The 22,694-nt window shown below is 41.0% G+C and overlaps 1 protein-coding gene across 2 annotated transcripts in view; it reads left to right on the top strand.

The window, feature by feature from the left end:
- ADD3 (adducin 3) overlaps positions 1 to 22,694 on the top strand; it is a 91,797-nt gene that overhangs the window by 708 nt on the left and 68,395 nt on the right. The window lies entirely within an intron of this gene.

Consider the following 22,694-nt stretch of genomic DNA (forward strand, 5'->3'; position numbering starts at 1 on the left):
TCAGCCCCAGCCGCTCGCTGCTGCGGGCTCGCCGTGGCCACCCGGCCCCCTGCCCTGCTCGCAGCTTGGAATTATCTCCATTCTGTGCCTGTCTTAGGGAGGAGGAAATTCAGGATTGCTGCCTTGAACTTTTGGCTCCAGAAAGGAGGATTTACGATGGGCCTTTTGGGAGTTTGTTCCTCGGTGTTGGTCAGTTTTCATCTCGCATTAAAAAGCTTATTTAAGAATTCAGAGCGGAGTTCTCAGTCAGTGTTCACTGCAGACTTCAGGGCAGGCAGCGTGTGCATGACTGAACGATGGGATTTTGGCAGGGAAGCCTTGGAGTGGCTCTGTAAAGAGGGTAGAGCACGCCTCAAAAAGCAACAGCACAGTCGTGGAGGTGGGTTGCCTCTGTTTCTGTCTCAGCATCATTATGTTACAGGCAGGTTGAGCCTGAATCTGCTGGTTTTCATTCACATGTCCTGGACTCGTGTCTGGAGGGTAGTGATGTGATACCAAGTGGAGGGAAAATGTGTAGGCATGTGCCTCATCTGTGTAGTTCCACTATGTGGAGGAGTTTAGTTAAAAAAAAAACAACAGATAAAATCAATGGCAATGAATATCTGGGCCAAAAAATGAATGGCCAAAGGTTATAAAAGCATGAATGTATGGAATTGCTGAATTGTGTGGGAGAAGTTGCTGCTTAAATGAGCTTTGGTACCAGAGGAATGAAGCTGACATGTGTAACCTCAGCCTTTCAAAGAGCGCTTTGGTGTGCCTGGGGCAGCTGTCTCGCTTACCTTCTGGTCCACTTGCTGATGACTGGAGTGAAGCACAGGTGTGGCAGAAGCATGGCTGTGTGTGATCTGCTGGGAGGGGATGGTGGTGGCTTTTGGGGGGAGTGGTGCAAGACAGGGCAGGTTCTGCATGTGTCTGCTTTGACAGCAGTTCTGCTGTGAAAAACTCCCTTTTGCCTCCCTGCCAGGGTTTGCTGTGTACCAGGGAGTTCTCAGGGCTACACACCCCGTCACTTCAGTGGCCTTGCTGGCTGGAAACTGCGTGTGAACGAACTGTACAAACCTCCTTGGTGGCATCCAGTCCTTGCAGGAAAGAAAGTGTCAGCTCAGGGGACAGCATGAGCTCTTGGGCTGTTATCAGACAAGCTCCTCAATGCTGATTTGAGTAAGAAGTGTGTGTATTTCTCAATGAAACAAAATGATAATTGTGTAACTAATAGAGTATACCGGTTTTAAGTTTAGATGTTGTCATGTTAATGCTTTTAGTGTTAGTTGCATTATTTCTCAGAAGATATTATTACTTGAGTTTCATTTTTGCTGAAGAATGTGAAGTCCCAGGCAGGAAGGGGTGGGCTGCTTAGGGGTTGAGTGTTTAATGATAGAGGTTAGTGCATGATGATGATGATGATTAAGCACGTCCTTAATTCCTGACCAATAGATGGAGTGCTGCTATGCTTTAGGATATCTGGGGATTTAATGGTCTCTTGGTTAAATCAGTCATTATCCTTGACTCTTGCCTGAGGATTGAGGCAGCTGACATTATTTAAGGGAAAGGTGATTTTAGGGTGGTGCATTCAAGCTGCCATGTACCCCACAATCATGTAACCCAAAGAGAGGGTCCAGGAGCTGCCTCTGACTCTGCAGGCTTTGCAGTGCTTGCAGGGAGGTAGGACTGGAGCGACCTGGGGGAACAGAGCAGTTTCACTGCCTTGGCCAGCAAGGTGTACTGCAGCCCTTGCAGTGCCCCTTTGCTGGTTATGAAATGAGCTGGTGGACAGGGCTGGCTGAGCCCAGCTGGGCTCGGTGTAGCTGTGCTGGAATGGTCCCTGTTGCATGTGATGTTAGAGGTGACATTGCACACAGGGGCCGCCTGCTTTTGTTCAGCTCCACTTGTTAGAGGCCAAATGACCTGGCATTAGACTCTATTTGCTGTGAAAATCGTGAGAAATTAACATGTAAGAGTGAAAATCGTGAGAAATTAACGTGTAAGAGGCGAGAAATGAAAACTGTTTTAAGAACTGCCGACATTAGTTTGTTTCCCTTTGTAAGGGAATGTTTTACGGATCAAGAACCTGAACTGAAAGAAGGCAAAAGGCTGCTGGTTTTTCCCTTGTTAAAATCATCATTGCCAGTTAAAACTGCAGTGTTGTCCTTGCTGTGCTGTGGATGGTGCTGGAATGATAATGCTTAAAAAAACCAATTTTAATTTAGGGGAATAACTTGCTTCACTTTGAGATGGTACATAAAATTGCCTTTTTGCTAGCGCTTTTTAAACTGGATATGAATTCTAGTTTCTTTTAAAAATGTCCTGTAACTTTAGCAGCCATAGTAACCTCTGGCTATTATTTCCCTTGTAAATCAATTTTGCATTTTCATAGTGCTGCTGTTTCAAAAACCGAGTTGGTCATTGTTTTGGTATTGACTTAGAAGAATGCAATCTATATTTTTTAATGGCATTGCTTCCCCTTACATCACAGGCTTTTCTTCAAGCTATGTTTTGAAATGCCTGTTGCCATATGAGAGATGGTGGTGTGGCTTCTGGTAGGATTCTTGGGGGTTAGTTGTCTTTTGTGTAGTGTTTTTTGGCAGATGAAGATGAATCAAAACTACTTGACCCTTAGGGAACAAGCAGTAACTTACTCATTGTGTGCTAATATTAGTTCTGTTTGCCCACAGAGTCTACTCTGCTTCTATACTAACTCTGAGTCACTTGACATGTGGGAAAACACTTTTGCTTCTTTTCTGTATTCAAGATAACACATGTCATTGTACATCATCACAAATGGGATTTTGAGGTATTTCATTTAAAGATATCCTAGCAAGTACATGGCTTTTTTGCAGATAATTTGTGATCCAGATTATTAATTAAGAGAAACAAATTTTAATTGGTTAGATAAGAAAGTATGTTCAGTTATGGCATGCTCTGAATCTGGGCTGGTGGCGGAGGGATGGCAGTTCAAAACTGTAGAGTAAACTGGAAAATGTTGGCTACTAAAAACTTGACATGATCTACAGATTCATTGAGAAGTTGGATAGTGGGAGAAGGCTTGAGAGCATCACACCTCAGTGGGAGGGTGATGGCTCCAGGTGTTGTGTTGCCCCCTGGATCTTTACAGTCTGGTGAATGTGATGTAGGTATCTGTTTATTTAGGACTCTGGGAGCATATTAAACATCGTTTGTGTCTTGTGGTGGTAATGTCAATTCCACTCGACAAGGATGCAATCAGCTGTTACAAAGTGCTAATTAGGGAAATATTCTAATAGCCTCATTCATTGTTCTCTCTGTTAGACTGTTGGGGTCTTGGCTAGGAAGAAACTCTTTTCTTGCCTTGTGTTGTCTGGCGTGTTAAAATCCAAGTGACATCAAAGCAGGAGGCAGTTTCATGTGAGTCAGCAGGCCGAGGTGAAATCCGTAAATCGCAGGCTGGTGTGAGAGCTGGGGCTTGCTTTGTAGCATTTCACCTTGTGTTTTCTTGACCCACAGCGGCTGACAGCTGGTAAATCCCTTCTCCCCTGTGCAGTTGGAATCTCCTGAAGTTACTTCTGCAGCTGAAGTACGTGGCAGCCCTGAGCAGCACAGAGTTGACAGCAGCTTGCTGCTGTTCCCATTGCTGCCCTGAACGAGTACCTGGTGTTACTGCAGCGCTTCAGCCAGGAGCTGAACTCTGCTGTGTTGGCCAAAGAGGATTCATTGAATTGCTTTGAAAATCTCTGCCTGTTGTCTTCATCTATACCTGTAATAACTGATCTCAAACTTTTTTTTTAAGTATTAATGCTTATATTCAAGTGTAAAATTATACAGGAGTTTCATTGTTTTGCTTCTGTTTGGCTTTTTTTTCTTTTAGAAAACAAGTATCCCTGTGCATATTATCCACTGCTATTACACTGAACACAACCTAGGTTAGAGGCCAGGTGGACCTGCATATTCTGTTTGCAAATGCACAGTAAATGTCAGCCTGGAAGGACACCTGCATGTGTCCTGTGGTAAATGGAGTGCAAAATAGGAAAGCTTACTTGATGGATAAAGCTCACTTAACTATTCAATACAGTCAAAACAAGGAAGGAAAAATATAATTTGAAATATATATTATATCTCCCCCCTACAAATGTAGACCAGCTTTTCTTTTTTTTTTTTTTTTGGACAGCTCTAGAAGTCTTGGCAGAATGCTCTGGGAGTAGTTTGGTACTGAAGTTGTCTGTCTGATTCAAATAAATAGTTTCTAGAGCAATGTAAATTATAAATTGGCTGGGTTCAAAGAGATTGCTGGTATTAATGTAAGTCATTTCATATAATCCAGTATCCCAGTACTGTCTTAACAACCCATATGATGTTTTAGTCTTTATGGATGTATATACAAAAAACCTCTGTATTTATAAAGAGCATCACTAAGGCCACAAAGTCAAGTATTTGAAAGCTGGGTAGTGCTTTCCAAAGAAAATATCCTCAATTTAAAAATTAAATTACAGCATTGGAAAGTACACTTAGGAGCCCTGATGTCAGAAAGAGAGAAGTGTTTTGGCTCAGATGCTTCAGATCTAGCAGACACTTAGCAGAGGCAACCTTCAGCCTAACATGAAAAATTAGGTGAAATTGAAAATAGAATTTTGGGACGGAAACAGTGGACAATACTAGGCAGTGCATCCATCTCTGTCTAGAACTGAATACAATAACTTGAAAGTACTGACCTTACAAGTACCTCTGTTTTTTCCTGACTCAGATACACAACCATTTTTAGGAGTGTTAATGAATTGCATAACAATTTCTCTAGGCTCCTGGTCAGTGCTAAAACAGGAATAAAACACAATTTAAGCAAGCTGCCTTTTAATATTATTTAAATTATTGCTACACACCAGGCAACATACCATATTTGCTGTGTATCCTAAACCACCAAAACCTAACCTAATTTTTTTTTCTTGGAACATACAGATGTTATACAGTATTTGAAGGCGTGCCCTGTGGAAGGTCAGATCAGATTTTCTCAAATGATTATTTTCAACTGTATTGACTACAGTTCTTTGAAGGTGCTGAGATTTAGGGTGTAAGAACTTGTATATGAAAATAATACCTGGCATGCCTATGCTACATTAGCCTATGCAGCTCTCCTGTTACAGCATTACTGCAATAATAAATTAATACCTAGTTCAATATATATTTTTGTTACTCTGATTAAATTGTGATAGTACCCACTATAGTACCCACAACAAGCCCATCATCCTGTTTCAGATCTTGATTGCAGATGAAGCTTTGCACTAAATACCTGGTTAAGGGATAATTGTCCTCGTAGTGTTCATAGTTAATCTGTACAATTTCTGGCTTTCAATTGCAACTGTCTTTAAATGCCTAAATATGTCTAAACATATAGGCAAAGGCAAAACGCTTCTGGTAACCCAAATGTTTTTGGACCCAGCCATCAGGGCAGAAGGCAAAGATGTTCATGGTCTTTAATTCACCCACTAAATAGAAGCTGTTCCGCCCTAGAGCAAACTCTGTTTTTTCAGGCCAAAGTCTGTGTAACTTTCTTATTCCTAAAGTTACTGAGGTTGTAAAAGCATTTGTGGGTATGTGTTAATTTTTTTTTCCCCCATTCCCACCAGTGGGCATAATCCTGAATACAAAATGAGATTTCTTACTGATGTGCTGATTGGAATGGGTTGGCTGTGCAGAGCTGTTTGTCTTTGACACGTAGCTGACTTGGCATTCAAAGGACACGTGCATGTTCTGTGTTAAATGGCTTAAGGACTGGAGTGACACAGTTGGAGAGCTTGGCAGATACCTCTGTGTGTGCATGATTTGGAACAAAAAACTCCATCTTCCAAGACAAACTGTCCAAAGTAGATCTCGCAGTCAAAATTTCATAAATATTTTTATTGCAGAGATTTAATTCTGAGCATCTCAAGAAGAAAAGAGGACTTGTGATGCATGTTTTAATAATGGCTAGTACAATGTTTTGTAAAGCCCAGTATGTCTGTAACCAGCAAAGCCCTCTTTAGCTGTTTGTTTTGTTCTTTATCAACCTGATCAAAATTACGGGTCTGGTATGGAGCAGGAAAAAAAATGCAGAAGAAATTGCAAATACATTGAAATTTATGGTGTTTCAAAATAAATAAATGAACCCAACACAAAAGCAGGACCCAAACCAAGTGGTCTGGCAGTCAGGTTTCCCCCTCCATTTTTTTACTCTGTTTCAAACTTTGTTTAAATACTTCTGCAGCATGCAGAGAGATTGAATACATCTGTGTAGTGCTAGCATGAGAGAGTCTGTGCTCAAAAACAGGTTAGTTCAAAAAAAAGGGAAAAAAAAAAAAAAGAAAATCTTGAAATGGATCCAGGTAGCTTCCTAGTTAAAACATATCAAATAACATAAAGTATGTGAACTCAAGACAACTCAGTTTAACTATATAAAACATTCAAGCTGTAAAGCATGAGGAGGCTTTTTTTATAGGTGCCTGGATAATTTGCCCTGAGGTGGCAGGGGAGCAGATTGGGTTGGTTCCCTTTTTACATCAGATGTTTTCCTGTGAGCCAAGAACTTGGGGAGAAACTGAAATACTGCTTCCTCTTTAAAGGGTTGTTGCATATACATTATGCTCTTTGTGCGTGTTTGCTAAAACTTAGATGCTTTTTAAGATCTGTGCCCCTAGTTTTAACGTGTCCTAAGACAGCTCCTGGTTAAGGGCTGGGTTTCAAAGACTGCTTGGTTCTTCTCAAGCACCACGCCATTCAAAATGGAAACTTCTGCTGTCTGGTCAGCGGAAAGTGTTCTTTTTCCTTGCCATTCCTAACATGACTATTTTATTGCATGCCAATGCTTCTAACCAAATCAAGTGGCACATAATGTATTGCCTGGTGGGGTCCTGTGGCCTTCAGAGTATCTTAAGTCTGAAAGTCTCCAATTGCCTGGATCAAGGCACTGTCACTCAAGCAATGGACCCAAAGTGGCTGATGGAGGCTGTTAAGTGTGGTTATTATTTCTTCTGTACCAGAGAGGTGTCATCCAGCAAGGGTGGTCAACACTTCAGTCCAGTGCTTTGGGAAATCTTTGCTTAGATGTGGAGATTTCCATCTGAGGAGAGATTTGGCAAACCCACAGAAGGGACCTCGGGGTGAAAGGGATGGAGAGCTCTGAATGGGGACAGGAGATTGGAGCGCTCTGCTCCGCAGGCAGGGCCAGCAGGAGCCCAGGCTCACCCAGTGCTTCCAGTGCCAGCAGCTTCCTCTGCCTGCTCCTTTCCTAGAGCTGCAGGAACAGACAGCCTAGGCCATGTGTATCAGCAGAGCAGTGTGTGCATGGTCCCTTTCCAAGGACCTCAAGTGCTGTATGGCACTTGTCACCGAGCTTGGGTCAGCGAACTGTTTCACAGGAACCCGTGAGACAGACCAAAGTATATTGGTCTTATTGTCCCAATACTTGTCTTAGGAGATTCTCTCCACTGGAAAAATGATCAGTTTCCTTGTTGAAAAGGGTTGGAATTCTCCCCTGTATGAGAAAAATATTTAAAAATTAAAACCAAAAACTCCCAGATGTATCGCTTCCTTTCCTATTAATATTAGCTAGTATACTGCATAAAACTAATGTATGTGCAATGTTGATTAAAAAGAATTGGCTAATGGTGAGAGTAAGAATAAAAATTTATTTATAGCCTGGGCTAGCCTTTAACAAGAGAAAATAGCTTGAGGTATAGCATGTAACACTAGTGTCTGGCTACTATCAAACATGCTGCAAATATATACTAACAGATATTGTGGGCAGTAAATTTATCTTTGTAGTAGAAACCTGATGTTGTTGCTATTCCCAGGGGCTAAGTTGAATTACATTATTACCGAGGCTGAGCTAACAGAGCTTTGCTTATAGTATACGTACAGACAAGGCGGTTCTTCACAGAGAGGTGACCTCTGCTGTATTTTGGTTTCAGATTTCACAGGGACCCATTTCAAAGTTTTTAGCTTCAGTCCACACCCTGCTGGTAGCTAGCTATAAAACTCTCTTTGAAGTAAGTAAAAAAAAAAAAGTCTGTCCTTTATTACTTTAATAAAGTCAGATAAAGGTCATTTGTTTACTCATTTTGTGATATACACTGCTGCCACTGTTCCTTGTCAATATAAGTGATACTTGAAAGATGGAACTAAAGCTACAAAATTACTAGTTGCAGTGTGCAAATACATAGTGTAAGTAATTATCTTTTTTATGGGTCCTTTGTTTATTAGTTAACTTGGAGAATGTGCACGAGCATATATTTGTGCTAGGGAAGCTATTATGGTTGACATGGCATAATATAGTGTACTCCCTCCAAGGTTATTCCACTCTCTCTCTGAACTTTTTTTGTGTTTCTCTCTCTCTCTCCAAAACCAATTTAAAGAGCCAAATTAAAGCCCTGTAATCCTATTTAAGAGCCCTGTCGAATAAGTCTGCATGTCACTGTTCCAATAAATATAATCACCTATTTAGTGCAGTCACTCCTCTCTAGGACAGATTTCCGTGAGATTGAAGTATTTGGGTTGTACATTACAACCAAGCTAAAGGGGATACCCTGCTCTTCCCTCCTGGCCCTGTGGTCCTGCCTCATCCTCTCTTGTGTAAGCCCTGCTGCTGAACTTGTGCAATTCGCTGTGAGTTGCAGCAGAAAAGCTCCTCTCCCCCCTCTGACTGCATTAACTCTCTTTAAGAAGTTGAATTAACTCAAGAGAGGGTAGAGTGAGCACTGGCTGTTCAAGGTGTCATTGAAGGCAATGGGGAGAAGCAGGGAAAAGGGGGGTTGAGAAGATGGGGCACTGTCCGTGCTGGGCTCCAGGTAGATTCCTGGTGTGGTGATGCTCTGCAGCCAGGCACTGCCTGCAGCACTGGCAGGTGTCAGTGAGCCGAGTCTTCTGCAAGGGAACTTGCAAGGTAGGACAGCAAAAGTGACCAAATCATTTCTCTGGGCTTTGAGATACAGTGCAGCAGCCCCCAGATTGTGAGGTTCCCCCTTAGCCTCCCAGTGCTCTCAGAATCTGAGGGGGAGCAGTCATGTTTAAAGGGAGATTCTGGGATAAATGCAAGGTTTTGGCAAAATGACACAATTTCAAAAATATTTTAATTAAAATAATCTCAGCACCCTAGGCATATCCCAGCTCTGTGTGGCTTTCCAGGGGGTGACAATCCTGTGTGGTATGCTGGTCTTGGGCACTTAGTGTTGCTTTCCACAGCAGCCTTCCCATGCCTCCAGAGCCTGCAGTATCCATGCATAGCACAAGATGCACAACTAAATTTTCTATAGTAAAATGCAAAGATTTGCACTACTGAGTAGTGCCTATCATTGCTTCTCTTACTTTTTCTTTATTTCATAAGTTATATATAATAAGTGGAGGCTAAATACTGCCATAGGAGAACCTTATTACATCAAGTAGGCCACACTGTCTATATGTATAGAACAAATTCTTTCTTTGGTGAGAGGGAAGGGTGAGGCTGCTCTTGGTTCTAGTAATGAACTTCTGCATATGTTTACAAGATAACTTTATATTTAAAGAATTCAGAATTCCATTGAAGAAAATGTATACAAATAAGTTGCTTAGCATATCTCAGCGAGCCGCCCAAAATGCTAATTCTAGCTTGCAGCCTCTTAGGTGCCTTTCACAATGGCATTGCCTCTCTTCTCCTTCCATCTAGGTTCTCATCAGTTAAAGAATGTGTAAGAAAACCTGGCAGAAGAATTGTTTTAGGAGTGTAATGCTGAGCTCCTAAGAGCAGAAAGCTCTTTGCTGCTGGAGTTGTCTGAAATCGTTCCAGGGCATCTCTGTGCAGGTGGTGGGTGATAGAAGCTCTCAGTGTGAGCAGCTGTCCTGCAGATAGCACTTTATTGTCCCCAGTGCCAGGTCCTCCCAGCTTTCTCCTGCACCTCTCTTCTCCTTTTTTCTCCTCTTCTAGCTGCAGAGAAGGATTGTCTTCCAAAGTTTGCATTTGCTCTGTTTCATATGATATGCAGGCTTCAGTGTAGAGACTTAAGGAGTCTTATCAAAGTAATACTGGCTCAGTCAGAGTAAAGATGCTTTAGTTAAATAGACTATGGCTGTGTTTAAAAATAACTGCTCTAGCTGTGTCAGCGTGTTGGACGACCTGATACTGGCTTCAACAGAAAGAGCTTCTGAAAATTACTTTGCCTGTTGCAGCATTGCCCCAGTGTGAACTTAGTTTCTGTTGGTAGCGTTTCAGTGTTAGATAAACCAAAATAGAGCCCCTGAATTTTACAAGTGAGCGGCCAAATGGCTTCAGAGAGAGCGAGCTTGTTGTAGTGGGCACCTCTTGAACAAGCAGGAGAAGCAGCAGTTTTGCTCTTGTTCACATTGTGAAAATAGCAGTGCCTGGGTTTGGGTGCAACCACCACCCTCATTTAAGCTCAGTTAGTTTTGTGTTCTCAGCTGTTTGTAGTAGAAAGGTGGTGTGGGTATTTTCCAGCCCGAGGTCTGTGTGTGAATGCCATGCTTGCACACGTGTAGCCTGTTGCTTTCTTGTCATCGTATAGTGTGTGGAGGGACCCTTCTTGTAGTTCCTGTGCAGTTGTCTCATTTTGCCCCAGCCCTGGTGTGTCTCTGACTTCTGCTGCCTTTCTGAAGACTCATTTAAAGCACTGATGTTCTTAAAAAGTCTGGGAGAACTTTTAATGAGAACTTTTTGAAAATGCTTTGTGTATGTGATGTTTATTCTGTGTTTTACAGTTCTTGTCATGTGTGGGTTTTCTGTCCTTTTTTTTTTCTTGGCAAGGAAGACAGTATTACATTCTTGTATCAAGAGGAAGAGTATTAAGCCTACTCATAAAAAGAAGATTTATTATCAAATGTAGTTTTTCATTTTGTCCATTGGAAATGTATTTTTTTTTTCAACTCTAACCATACCCAGATTACTGGCTTCATTCATACAGTTGTATCAAGTTTGGATGCTGTCTTTGTTAAATTATGGCTCCTGAGGGTTTTCTGTTACAGAGGTTTCTTCAGTCAGGGGAAATGAGGGTATAATAAAGAGGATTCAAGGACCGGACACAATGATTCCATATAACTGAAACAAACAATGCCAGATTTGGCTGATGTTGGATTTTCCATCCAACTTTTTTATTGGTGTTCATTCATTTTACTTTAAGCAGAGTTTAAAATTGAGGCAGTTTGAGTGCCTGAAGGAACTGAGAGACCAATAGCAGATGATTTGGGCAATACTTTTAATCATTATATCCTATCTTTGTGCATTTATTTTGAATTCTGGCTTACTCAGGAAGCTGCCTTGATTCAAATGCCATTAGAGCAGTAAATCCAACAGGAGACATCCAGATTCACTCAAAGGACTATCACTAAAGCCAGTGTGACAGACCTGACTGTGCCTGGGGTTTCTGAAACACTGATTCCAAGCATTGAGCCCGTGCTTAGTGAGAAGCAGTGCTGTTTTCTGGCAGAGTGAGTACCTGACCTGCACTTCTGTAGCCTCTCACTTGCTGCTACTCCCTTAGCTGTTACTGGTATATTTTGTGTTTTACTACATTTATAAAATGTTATTAACTGTAATGTGCTAAAATAGGGATAAAATAATCAGAATGCACTTCAGGTTGCAAGCAAAATTGCTGTGAGATTCTATAAATAAATGACTGCCAGCCAGAAATACAGTGTGAAGCAAGAACACAGGGGTATGCTGGTGGCTCTCTCTCATGTTCAGCACTGCCAGAAGGGGAATGATGTTGAATCTGTTTTTCACTGCCTCTGCTGTGCCAGAACAGTGGTCCTTCGGGGTAGAGAGTGTGCACTGCTGCAGTTTTCTGCAGATACTTCTCAAGGAGAGAGAGGAGGAGAAAAAAGTAGTATTAGTTTTGACATTTACAAACTAAGAGATATTACATAAAGCTGAAGTCAAAGCTGTAACTGTTTTTTAAATGTCCTTTAAATTATTTTAGAATGCTTTGGGGTATTTTTCCCCACCCTTATTCTCAAAAACTTCTGTGTCTCTGCACATTGGATGCAGTGGTTGAATCATATCCAGTACACAAAACTCTTTCCTCTTCCCATCTCTTTCTGCATGTGCTCTTCAATGTACCATATCCAATTCTTTATTCACAGAAATTTAGGAGAAGCTTTCCTAATGCTCCTTCCCTTATTAGGGTTCAATGGCTTAGCTTTAAGTTCTGCTCCTGCATCTTTTCTACCTTTAGTGGCTTAAAAGTAAAAATGGTAAAAATGCAAGCCCTTACAGTGGCCTAATATATGTAGCATTTTGGAAGATGAAAACTAGATTCATCACGGAGCAAAAAGCTGTATCTGATTTGAGATTAGCACTTGCAGTGCATCAGCCCTGTGCATTGTGGTCAAATTTACTGGACACAGTGTTTTTAGTCTTTTTATGCAATATGTGGTAAAGGAGGACTCTGCTTGATGAAAGAAAGAAGGCAAGCTGACAGAAGGAGTAAAACTACATATTGCCCCTAGGATGAAATTTTAGAAATATTTCTCTGGATTCCAGCAATGGGCATTACATAAGAAAGAAAAAAATATGCCCTGAAGTGCCTAAGTTATTGAAACATTTGTAAAAATAGGATTTGTCTGTCCAGAAATTTATTGCAATGTCTACTTCTGACTAGAGGTGACACAAGTGTGGATGCTTTGTAGAGTCCTACTCATCTACAGGAACATGTGGGTTTTGAGGCTGCAAGGTTGTGTAACATGGTGTGAAAAACATAAAAGGTTGCAGCTGATATCTTCAATTTATTTATTTACCTTGCAGTTGTGTGAAATTAAGTTTCCTGAGAGGTCTGAGTGATGTTATTCACTGTAAGATAATCTGATCTTGTAGTTGTTTGTTCTTTGTGGTAAACACTGAGCTAGCACAAATGACCAAAAGTGTGCAATTGTGCAGCTCTCTACTGAGAGTGCTCTCTTTTGTGTATTTGATAGATCAGCACTGAGGAGTGGTGGCTGTAAAAGCAGAAAGGAGAACTGTTATCACCCTGAGATGCAGAGACTTCCTTGTAGCATCTTGTGGGGAGGAATTTGCACTGGACTTGGACCCACACTCAGACCAAGGATGTTCTCTTGAGCCACAGCTCTTTCTTTGGCTCAGCCCTTCAGGGAGCAGAAAGGCAGGAGGTATTCACAGCACTGTTTGTGGCCAGCCAGGGCTTTCCCCTTAATCACATTCCTGCTTTGAATTGCTGTTTGGAGAACACTCTGAGGATGCTGGAGGCCTTAAAACAAGGCAAACTCCAGTCAGGCTTGGCTGGCTAATTAAGGTGCCCCAGCAGAGCAGTGAGTAGCACACTGGGGTTGTTATTCCTGCATACAGAGTCTTGGTACCAGGGACCTGGACCTGTGGGTCCTCTCAGCTCTGTGCAGATAACACCCAGATAACAACTCTGTTAATTCTCAGCTCGTTATTCAGATTGCTGTTATATTTAAATATTCTGTCTGGATTTTGGCTTAATCTCTGAGAAGACTTGGGCTGTGAGGTGTTTTTTTTTCAAACTTCTTAACACAAGCTGTGTAAGTGCTGCAGTATGTTATTTTCCTCCTTTTAAGATCTTTTATCCCATACTGATGTGACAGCTGTTCAAGTTCACCCATCTTGGCAACAGTTAAACCCTTCCTGTGAAGTAGTTGGCAACTAGTAGGTGAATGAAGGTTTTGCCACTGATTCATTAATGTGTACAGAAACCACCTGTAAGGTTTTGGATTCTCAGGCAATTCCATTTATTTGTCTTGTCTCTGAAGAAAATAAAAAATACACACACATCCTCGTTTGTTTTTCCTACCCCCATCCATAGGTAAGCTTCTCAAACTGGGGTTTCTTTTAGGTTTAAAGAAAAGGCTTTGCTATCAAGGCTTCTGCTATAAATAGTAGGTGAGTGCACCTACACATCAGGGCTCTCTTTTTAAGTGAGGCTGTAGCAGTTGAAGTTGGGAGGTAATTTTTAAATCCTCTGCAGATAGACTGCACGTGGGCAGAGCCACCAAAGTAGCTGCAAACCCTTGGGTGAGAGCACAGCTGAGCTTCAGAGCTTGGGCACTTGAGCAGCCTCTCACTGAAAGAACCTTTCCTCGTGGAGCAGGAACGAGGGCTTTGCTCACCTCTGGGCTCAGTGTTTGTTTATCCATCCTTCCCAGAGCCTCCTCTCTGAGCAAGGTGTAACCACACTTTAAATCAACCTGATTCCCCTGCTAAACACAGGGTTTCTACAACCATGCATATATATTTAATTCCTGTTGAAAATGATTCTCAAAACAGATGTTTAAAGCTCTTGTTAAAGGTCACTTGGGACATTTTAAAGAGTTGTGTAAAATTCCAGTTGTCCCATCTTCCAGCCTCCAGAAGCAAGTAGCAGTGTACCTGTTGGTTAGAAATTGGCTGATCGTGAGAGGATTTTAAAATTTCACTTCCATTCACATCATCTGACACAAAAATTTCTTAGGTGAAAGTAGGACTTTCCTCTGTTTTGATTTTTATTTTTTGACTTTTTCATCATTTCATATGACCTTTTTAATACCTTACTTGGAAAAGATAATCTAGATTAATCAAATATATGAGCTTTACCAATAAATGTAGGTGCTCCTGCGTGGTGCTGTCCTCTGAAGGAGTTACTTAGTTTAATTTTTTGAAGGTGTAATCAGAAATAATTTGGGGAAAGGGGTTGCTTTCTTTTCAACTGTTGGTTCTCAGTGATGTCACTGGTAGTTAACTAACCCAGCTTTTCAAGTATTTTTGTTCTTTCAATAAATTCATTGCTAAGGGAAAAGTCTCAGTAACATTTGGGGGGTTTTCTACTTTAACTTCACATGCTCATGGTGATTCTAAAGAGAGACAATTTTTCTTAAGCATTGGATTCTCTGTTCATATGAGTAAGAACTTGTCTAATCTAATTCAGGAGTGTGTTTGTTAAGAGGACTGTTCTTAATTAATTCAATACTTGGCTATCAAATATGGTGAAAATCTCTTGGGTTCAGATGTGGAATGATGCAGTCAGTCTTTCTGTACTGTTTCTCTTCTGTTTTGAAAAGAGTTTGAGCTTTATTCTAATTTTCTTGAGGCTCTAGATAGGATTTTATAAACCAACAAGCATGAAACAGTGGAGTTCTTATTCAGACTTTACTGATTTTGAATTTAAAACTTTTCTGTTGTTTCTGTTCTTTTTGTTGGTTGCTCAGACAAAATTCTTGCTTTTATCAGAATTCAACAACCTTCTATATCCTAAGCAATCCTATAGTACACCAATTAAATCTTTATTTTATATTTTAATTGCCTTACTGAGAGCTTGCTAAATTTGTAAGATATTTCAAGGATGATATTCTTAATCAAAAACTTTGGTATGTTTCAGCTGAGTTTTAATTTTCTTTACTTAAAACACTGCAAATAATTGCTTAGAGTATCTACAGTTTTCACAGTTCTGTAAGCAGAGTTGTAGTAACTATTTTTGCACTTTGAAAATCAAATTACAAGTCAGGTGCAGTGCTAGCTAAGTATTGTTTGTGGCAAGGAAGCTCAGTCTAGGCTTGGTTGTGACCTGCATCGTTGCCTTCTCACAGCTGCTATGGCAGTGAGCTGCTGCAGAGCAGGGTTTCCTCAGTACATGATCAGGTTTTTTCTAAGGATGTGCTTGAATTCTTTCTTTTGATTATTTGTGAAAGGGGAGGGCATGCAACTTTTTCAGTTCTAGGAAACATTTTCTTTGTGAGTTAGGAGACCTAGAGAAAACATAGAAAATGGGTGAAATTCACATAGAGAGAATTTTTCCTTAAACACTGGGTTCAGGATGTAGGCCACATCTGTAATCATGTTTTTAGAAATGAGTCCATATTAAATGGATTCTCTGCCAACAACATCTGGTTGCACTTTATGTACATGTTTTCTTTCATAGAGAAAGCAAACCATATGACATAACCCCAGCCAGATAAAGTGATTGTTTATAATACTTTGTTTATTTATATAGCACCACAAGATGAAAAACATCTTCATCTGAAAAACCTTGCAGCAGATTACCAAGGTGAGCAGATGACATCTGCATTTCCAGATGGCTGGTTTGGGGCACTGTGTTGTGAGGTTTATAAGCCCTGCTTAAAGGCATATAAAGTTAGTAGCTGAATTTGCTAATTGAATGGGGGCTAATAATTCCAGGTGCCTTCATGGGGAGTGTCCCACGTTCTGTAGTGGGTGTGTGATGCTGGAAGTGCTCCTGCTGCATTGCATGGGGTCAGAAGGAGCATTACTGTGCAGTGACAAACCTTCACAGACACAATGCCTTTAGGACTGGTAGGAACCCTCTGGTAGTGGCCACTGCTCTGAGTAAAATTTGAGAGCAGAGATTTGCTTTTATTAAAATGGCCAGGCCTGCAGTTGCTGTGCTGAACATGAATTGCTCAGACTTATTTCAGCAGGCTGATCTTAACCGGGCTCTCAGAAGTGGCTTCTTTGCTTACAACACAAGCTGTCTGTGGGGCTGGTAGTGGTCCAGCCTGGACTCAGCTCTTGGGCTCTGCTTGGAAACAAGCCAGAAGGTAAGAACTGGAAATACCTTGCAGACATCAGCGGTGTGATATCCTGTATTAAAGAGTGCTGGGCAGTGATGCCCTGGGAGCAGGAGGAGCTCCCAGTGGGGTTTCAGCTGCTGAAATCCCAAACAGCAGATCTCCTCAGCACGTGCCTGCCCAGGTATTGAAGGGTGTCAGCTGTGTCTTTGTCACATGGAAGTTGAGCCACCTGCAGCTGTAGAAGCTGTGGATGAAGCTGTGTTTAACTGAGCATGGATGGTACTGTACTCCTGAATCTGAGATATTTGGAAGGAGCAATTTCCACATAGGCCAGCAATTATTTCAGAAATAGCTTCAAGTATCAAAAGCTCGATGGGAGCTTTTCTACCCTGCCAGACTTTGTGTGTCAGTGAGGGACATACTGGGGAGGGAGGCAAATGTCATCTGCTGCAGGGTTTATGTCTTCCCTCAACAGATTTCTATCAAATGTGCAAAAGGAAAGAGCATTTTGACAATTTGTACTCAGATAAAGTATCCTTGTGTGCTTGATGATCTCGACTGAGATCCAGGGTGTCTTTCATTTTGCATTTCTAAACTGATTATTCATACACTAAAGCTGCTTAGAATATGCAGTACTCAACAAGTAATAATTTATTTGACTCTTCATTGCAACTGATTAACTTTTCTGTTAACAACATAACTTCTTCTTTTGAGTCAGTCAAAAAAAATGACAGTGGTTTAGAATAGATTTTTCTTGCATTACCCAAACAAACCAGAAATTTAAATATTGTGGCTATTAGACCTTTTAAAATTAGGCACCCTAATTAACAGAGCTAAACATGACTTAATTACTTGATGTAATTAACAGAATATCTATTACCTTTTTAGTTGCTAAGCTAAAAGGTTTTTACTCAAGTACAAGCTTTTGCTGTGCATGATGACCCTTTAAAGGCTTTTGGGACTCTGTCCAGCTGGCAGCTTGGCATTGCTGAGCAGATGTGGCTGCTCTCTGGAGAGCTGATCTCTCCTGCTTAGCTTTATTAATTCCTGACACTCATATTGATCTCTGGGTCCAAACAAAAGTAAAGAGTCTCAGGTGGAAGTGGCATAGTGTGTAGCTTCCTGTTGGCCTTTTCCTGCTATTTTCAGGATATATTTTGGTATTTTTAGTCTTAGCAGCTCTTATTTTGTTGTATGTGCATGTGCATGTTTTACTGTTTCTTGGCTTCATATTCTGTTCTTGGTGATTCATAGAGCATCAAAATGCACAGAAATCATGTTCTCAGCACTTTGGAAGACCTCTCCAAATAATTCTGCACATTGGTTGTTCACAGGAAGCAAGTGGGCGTGCTGGAAGAGCATTCAAGTTTCTTGAAAGTGCTCATAATCACTGAGGAACTGCTGTGCAGCTCCCTTCTGAGAAGCATTCTTCACTTCTTCCAATTATTTAATAATTAAAATATTGAGGTTGGGAGGAAGTCCATTTTCCTGTAATAAGGACAGGTGGTGTTGAAAAAGCAATTGAAAATGTGTGCTGGTGGACTGAAGTTTGGTTTTTCCTGAGATGTACTTTATATCCATAAAAAACAAACAGTAGTAAGTTTGACAAAAGTGACAGATTTTTCTTAGTGTGGGGAGAGTTGTAGTCAGATGTTCTGTGCATGGGAAGTCTTTGTGGGCCACCCATCAGTGTATTATTATCACAGTAGTAAGATGAAGATTTTTTTTTTTTTAAAGTTTATTAAATTCAAGAGGAAAGATGAGGAGTTTATGAATAAGAAGAGTGTGACCAGAGCTGGCACGTTGGAGGCACTGGTCCCAGGTGGTTGCGGACGGGTTCTGAAGGTGGCAGTGGAGCATGCCAGTGGGCTGTGGGTTTCCCCCCTCAACCACACTCTGTCACAAATAAACATGGTGATTGCTGCAGCAAAGGCTCTGCACTAACACACACTGCTGACCTCATCCCAAGAAACACACAGCACCAGCCAATTTCTGATATAGCTCAGGAAAAACATTTATTTAAATACTTACTGAAAACAGATGTTTGGGAGTTTTGTTGGGGTATAGTAAAGTCTTCTAAAAAATTTTAAATCCTGTACTGTAATTATAGTAGCTGATAGTTTATACCTTTCCAATCCTTGGTCTCTGAGGCCATGCTTTGATAATTTCTCTAAGGGAAGCACTTGCTGGTCAGAAAGTGGATTCAGATTGAGACCACCCAATAGTCACGGCAATATGTGTGTTTTCATTTAGTATAAACATTTTTAACTTAATGACTTCCTGTTTCTAAGGATGAGAATAATCTTGCTTAAAAAAGGAGGAGGAGGAATACTAAAACAGGAAACTTGCATGCACGACTGTCGTTTGCTAGCAAGCCTATAGGCTGATGCAAGCTTAGGAGAAAGATCATAAGATGTTTTGATAATTGCAACTTGCAATTCCTAAGCTATTTGTCAAATAGTTATGGTTGTTTTCCTACAAACACACAAACTTGTGCATTTTGCCAACAGAAATGGACCAAGTAACAAAAGTTTGTTGAATGGAACAGCAAATGGGGGATGAGTTCATGTCAGAAGACAGAGAGGGGAGAATACAGACAGTGTTTTAAGTAATGTCATAATAAATGTTACACTGGATAGGAGTTCTGTTTAAGCAGGTAACAAGTCCTTGTTTACATTTTGAAACCTGGTCTGGATAAGCAGAGATTACTGTAAAAAAGTAAAAGAAAAGCCTAGCTAAAACCTCACAATTAGACTTGAATCATTTAAACATTCAACAAATTCAAGCTGAAGGTGTCTGTCCTAGTTTTGTTCACTTTCCTAACTGAATTTGATGTACAAGTTCTCAGTGTGACTGCCTTGAAAGTGGCTGTTTTTTTTCTTGAGTTTGGCGGTTTCAGCAGTGGAAAAAAGTGAATTGCAGAGATAGGTAGGGGCTTGTGTAAGTTGGCTGAGGTGCACATACTCAGGAAATCTTGCAATTCTGTAGTACTGTTTTATTTTAGACCTGGGTGTGGATCAATTCTGCTGGCCTTCAATGTGTATCTCATGCAGTCTTGCATCACCCATTTAATGGAGTGCTCTGTTTGATCAGCGCAGGTTCCCTTCCCTCCTTTCAAGTAATTTTTGTTGAAGGGATCCAGGTGTGTGCAATAAATGCCTTTAGCCTAAGCTGAGGATCTTGTTAGAAATGCAGCTACTGAGAGGTGACTTTAAAGTTGTGCATTTATTTTCCTGTATTGTTACTTTCATAGATTTTCTTCATACATTAAAACAAAACCACAACATGAAATTTAGTATCTTGTGTTTTATCTGTAAGTGGCAAAAGGTGTTGGAAGGCAAAGCTGGATGGCAAGTGAGGGAGGACTGCTGCACCCTACAGACTTTCCTGTTGCACTTAGACCTTTCAGTCACTGTTAGCCATAGGCACCACTGAAATTCCTAATTTTTAATTTCCAGCCTCAATTTCTTAAGCTGTGGAAGTGTCGCATTAAAAGCCTAATCTCCCCTTACTAACAACGTCATGAAATAAGTTTTTACACTTGCTGAAATGTGTCTTAATAGCATGGGCAGTAGCACAAGGAATTTTTTAGTACCAGGCAAAGAGGACAGCAGTGGTTTCCACTGCCTCCCTGGCATGTCCAACGTGAGCATTCACATTTATTCAGTTTTAGCCCTTCCTTTGGTAGGTTACTTGATTTCTGCATGGTTGGCTTGCTGTGTTAGGAAGAAGTGGGCTGAAGTGAAGAAAATCCTACCTCCTAAACATGCCTGGAGTGTGTGCTAGGACTCATTTCCACAGCAGGCATTAGGAGGTCAGCTGCTTGCTCTGGGTATGGCTTTCTTCCTCTCTCCTAAGCTGGTATGTGCTCCTTAGCACAGGAGCTTTTGGGTACAGCCTCACTTTGTGGATGTTTTGAGCACAAAACCAAACACGCTTTGCTTGAATGAAAGTAAAGGATCAAACAAGGTTTTTTTTTTTTGCTTTTAGCGTTTCTAGCTGGGCAGTCAGAGGCAGTGTCCTTTTGTTTGGAGAAATAGAATTTATCTCTCTTGGAATCACTCATAGAGTATGTTTTGTAAGGAAAGGCTTTGAGATTCAACAGGGAAAAAAGACTTCATTATATTTCATATATATATATATAATTAATCCCACTGAATACAGAGGGTAATCTTAAGAAAGTGTGTTCTTGCCACAGACAAGATCAAAGTTACTTGATGTTTCCACATTGTGTTTACAGCTAAAACCGTTGTTCTGATTTGCATTCAGAATGATGCATGTGACAGGCCATTATCTGGATTATTCAGTGTGTATAATTAGGCATTTAGTATCTTTCAGAGAATCTGTGCAGATTTTAAAAATTTGAAGTAAAAATTATCTGTCCGCTTTGATACAGCATTTGCATAATTAATTTGAGAGGTTGGTCAGAAGGATTTATTTTGAAGCTTTTGTGCCTAAAATAGGTTCCATTGATTTATGGACAGAGATGAATATTGATGTGTGTTCTGCAGTGGAATAGCACAGTGGAAATAATACCCCAGCCTGTGGCAATGTATTTGGGATTTCAGGGCTGGGTGTCACCTCTGGCCATCAGGCAAACAGTTTTAGCAGTAGACTCTTAACACTGAGGTTTTGAGGTGCATTCATGTTTTCCTTCTGCAGAGGAAAGCTGTGCAAGAAGAACTGTCACTGCCCAAACTGACACAGCAAACCAAGGAGAGTTCCCTCTTGAGTTGAAATTAGCCTTACTCAAACACCTATATTGAAACTGCTTTAGAAACGTTCTATTTTCAATTCACAATCTAGTTTTCACTGGATATAGAGAGGACCTGGATTTATATTGAAATGTGAGTTTAAGATAATTTAAAAAAACAAACAACAAACCCTGTGTATACTCAGAGAGAAATTGTGTTGTGAGAATGATGGATAACAAGAGTTGTTTTCCCTCTTGCAGACAGGTACACGTGTGCAACCTCTGTTGCTAAGCAGTGAGTTATGTGGCTGGTTGATAGGAGGAATGTTTCATTTCAGAGTGCCCCACAAACCTCAGAAGTTTGAAATTCTCCAAGGAATTCTGATTATTTTGGCCTGGAGGATCTCATCATCTGGAGCTCCCTGGTGTAGCTGCCCTTCTTGCCTGTCTGCATCCTGAGTGCAATCCCTGCATGAAGGGTGCAGCAGCAGCTGGGGAGAGCATCCAGAGCAGCCCCTTGCCATCGGGTTGAGGGATGCTCTCCAAAGCCCAGTACTCATCACAGCAGGGAAACCTGCTTGGCATTCATGGTGTGGAAACCTCTCTTGAAAATCAGCACCTTTTATCTAACCCACTTTGAGTTCTTGGACAGAAAAGTTTTCTGCTTCACTAGTTAAAGATTTGTTTTTCCTCTGAAAGAGGAACCACGAGATGTGGGCAGTCAGATTTTCTAAAAGTCACAGCAGAGCCTGTGCATGCCTGGAGGAGCAGACTATATTCAGTGCCAGCTGTATTATTTTTAGTGTCTCTTTCTGCACTGCAGTTGAGAGGAGTAGGCTGGCAGTGGCTGTGAGCTGCTGTGCATCCTGCTTACACCTCTGTGCTCTCCTCAAACAGATGAGTGCCTCACCAGTGAGGCTGCCAGTTAAATTGCTGGTTCAGGATGCCAAAGGTCCAATCCCTTAATCAGTCTGGAGTTTTGCTTCACGTGCCTTCTGCAGCAGATGCTGTGTTTGCTACAGAAGCAGCACAAACACAGAAATTTTGTCCCTTGGATTCTGCCCTGTTTCCTTAGAAACTAATTTCATACCATAGCTGCAGACTGAGCATCAAGTCACTTTTTGTTCTCTCTGTTAGAAACATGTAAAACCAAATTGAGGCAGACTAAGTGCAAATATATTAGTCCTCGCTTCTTGGCAGATTCTTCTCTTCTTTGCAGCAAATATTCTCCTACTAATAATTTTTCAACTTGGATGCTCTAGAGAACAGGGCCCATTAGGCTGTGATTGCTATTCCTTTGATTAAAGCTGTGAGGAGTTGTCACTGCTGGAAGTAAAACTTATTTTTAGTAGTTTGCATAAAATGTTCAGCTTGTGTCTCAAGAAAAGGAAGTTTAGGGTTGCCTGACTGTTTATTGTCCATGTCTTCAAAAAGAAAAAATATTGCAAATTTGGGGGAAAATTTGAACAGCTTGAAATGGAGGGGGAGAAGTCCTTTTTAGTAGAGGTATTGCTCAAATGATAACAGATCTCCTGGGGTT

This window comes from Molothrus ater, chromosome 8 (assembly GCF_012460135.2).
Source record: "Molothrus ater isolate BHLD 08-10-18 breed brown headed cowbird chromosome 8, BPBGC_Mater_1.1, whole genome shotgun sequence".
In the NCBI taxonomy this organism is placed as follows: Eukaryota; Metazoa; Chordata; class Aves; order Passeriformes; family Icteridae; genus Molothrus; species Molothrus ater.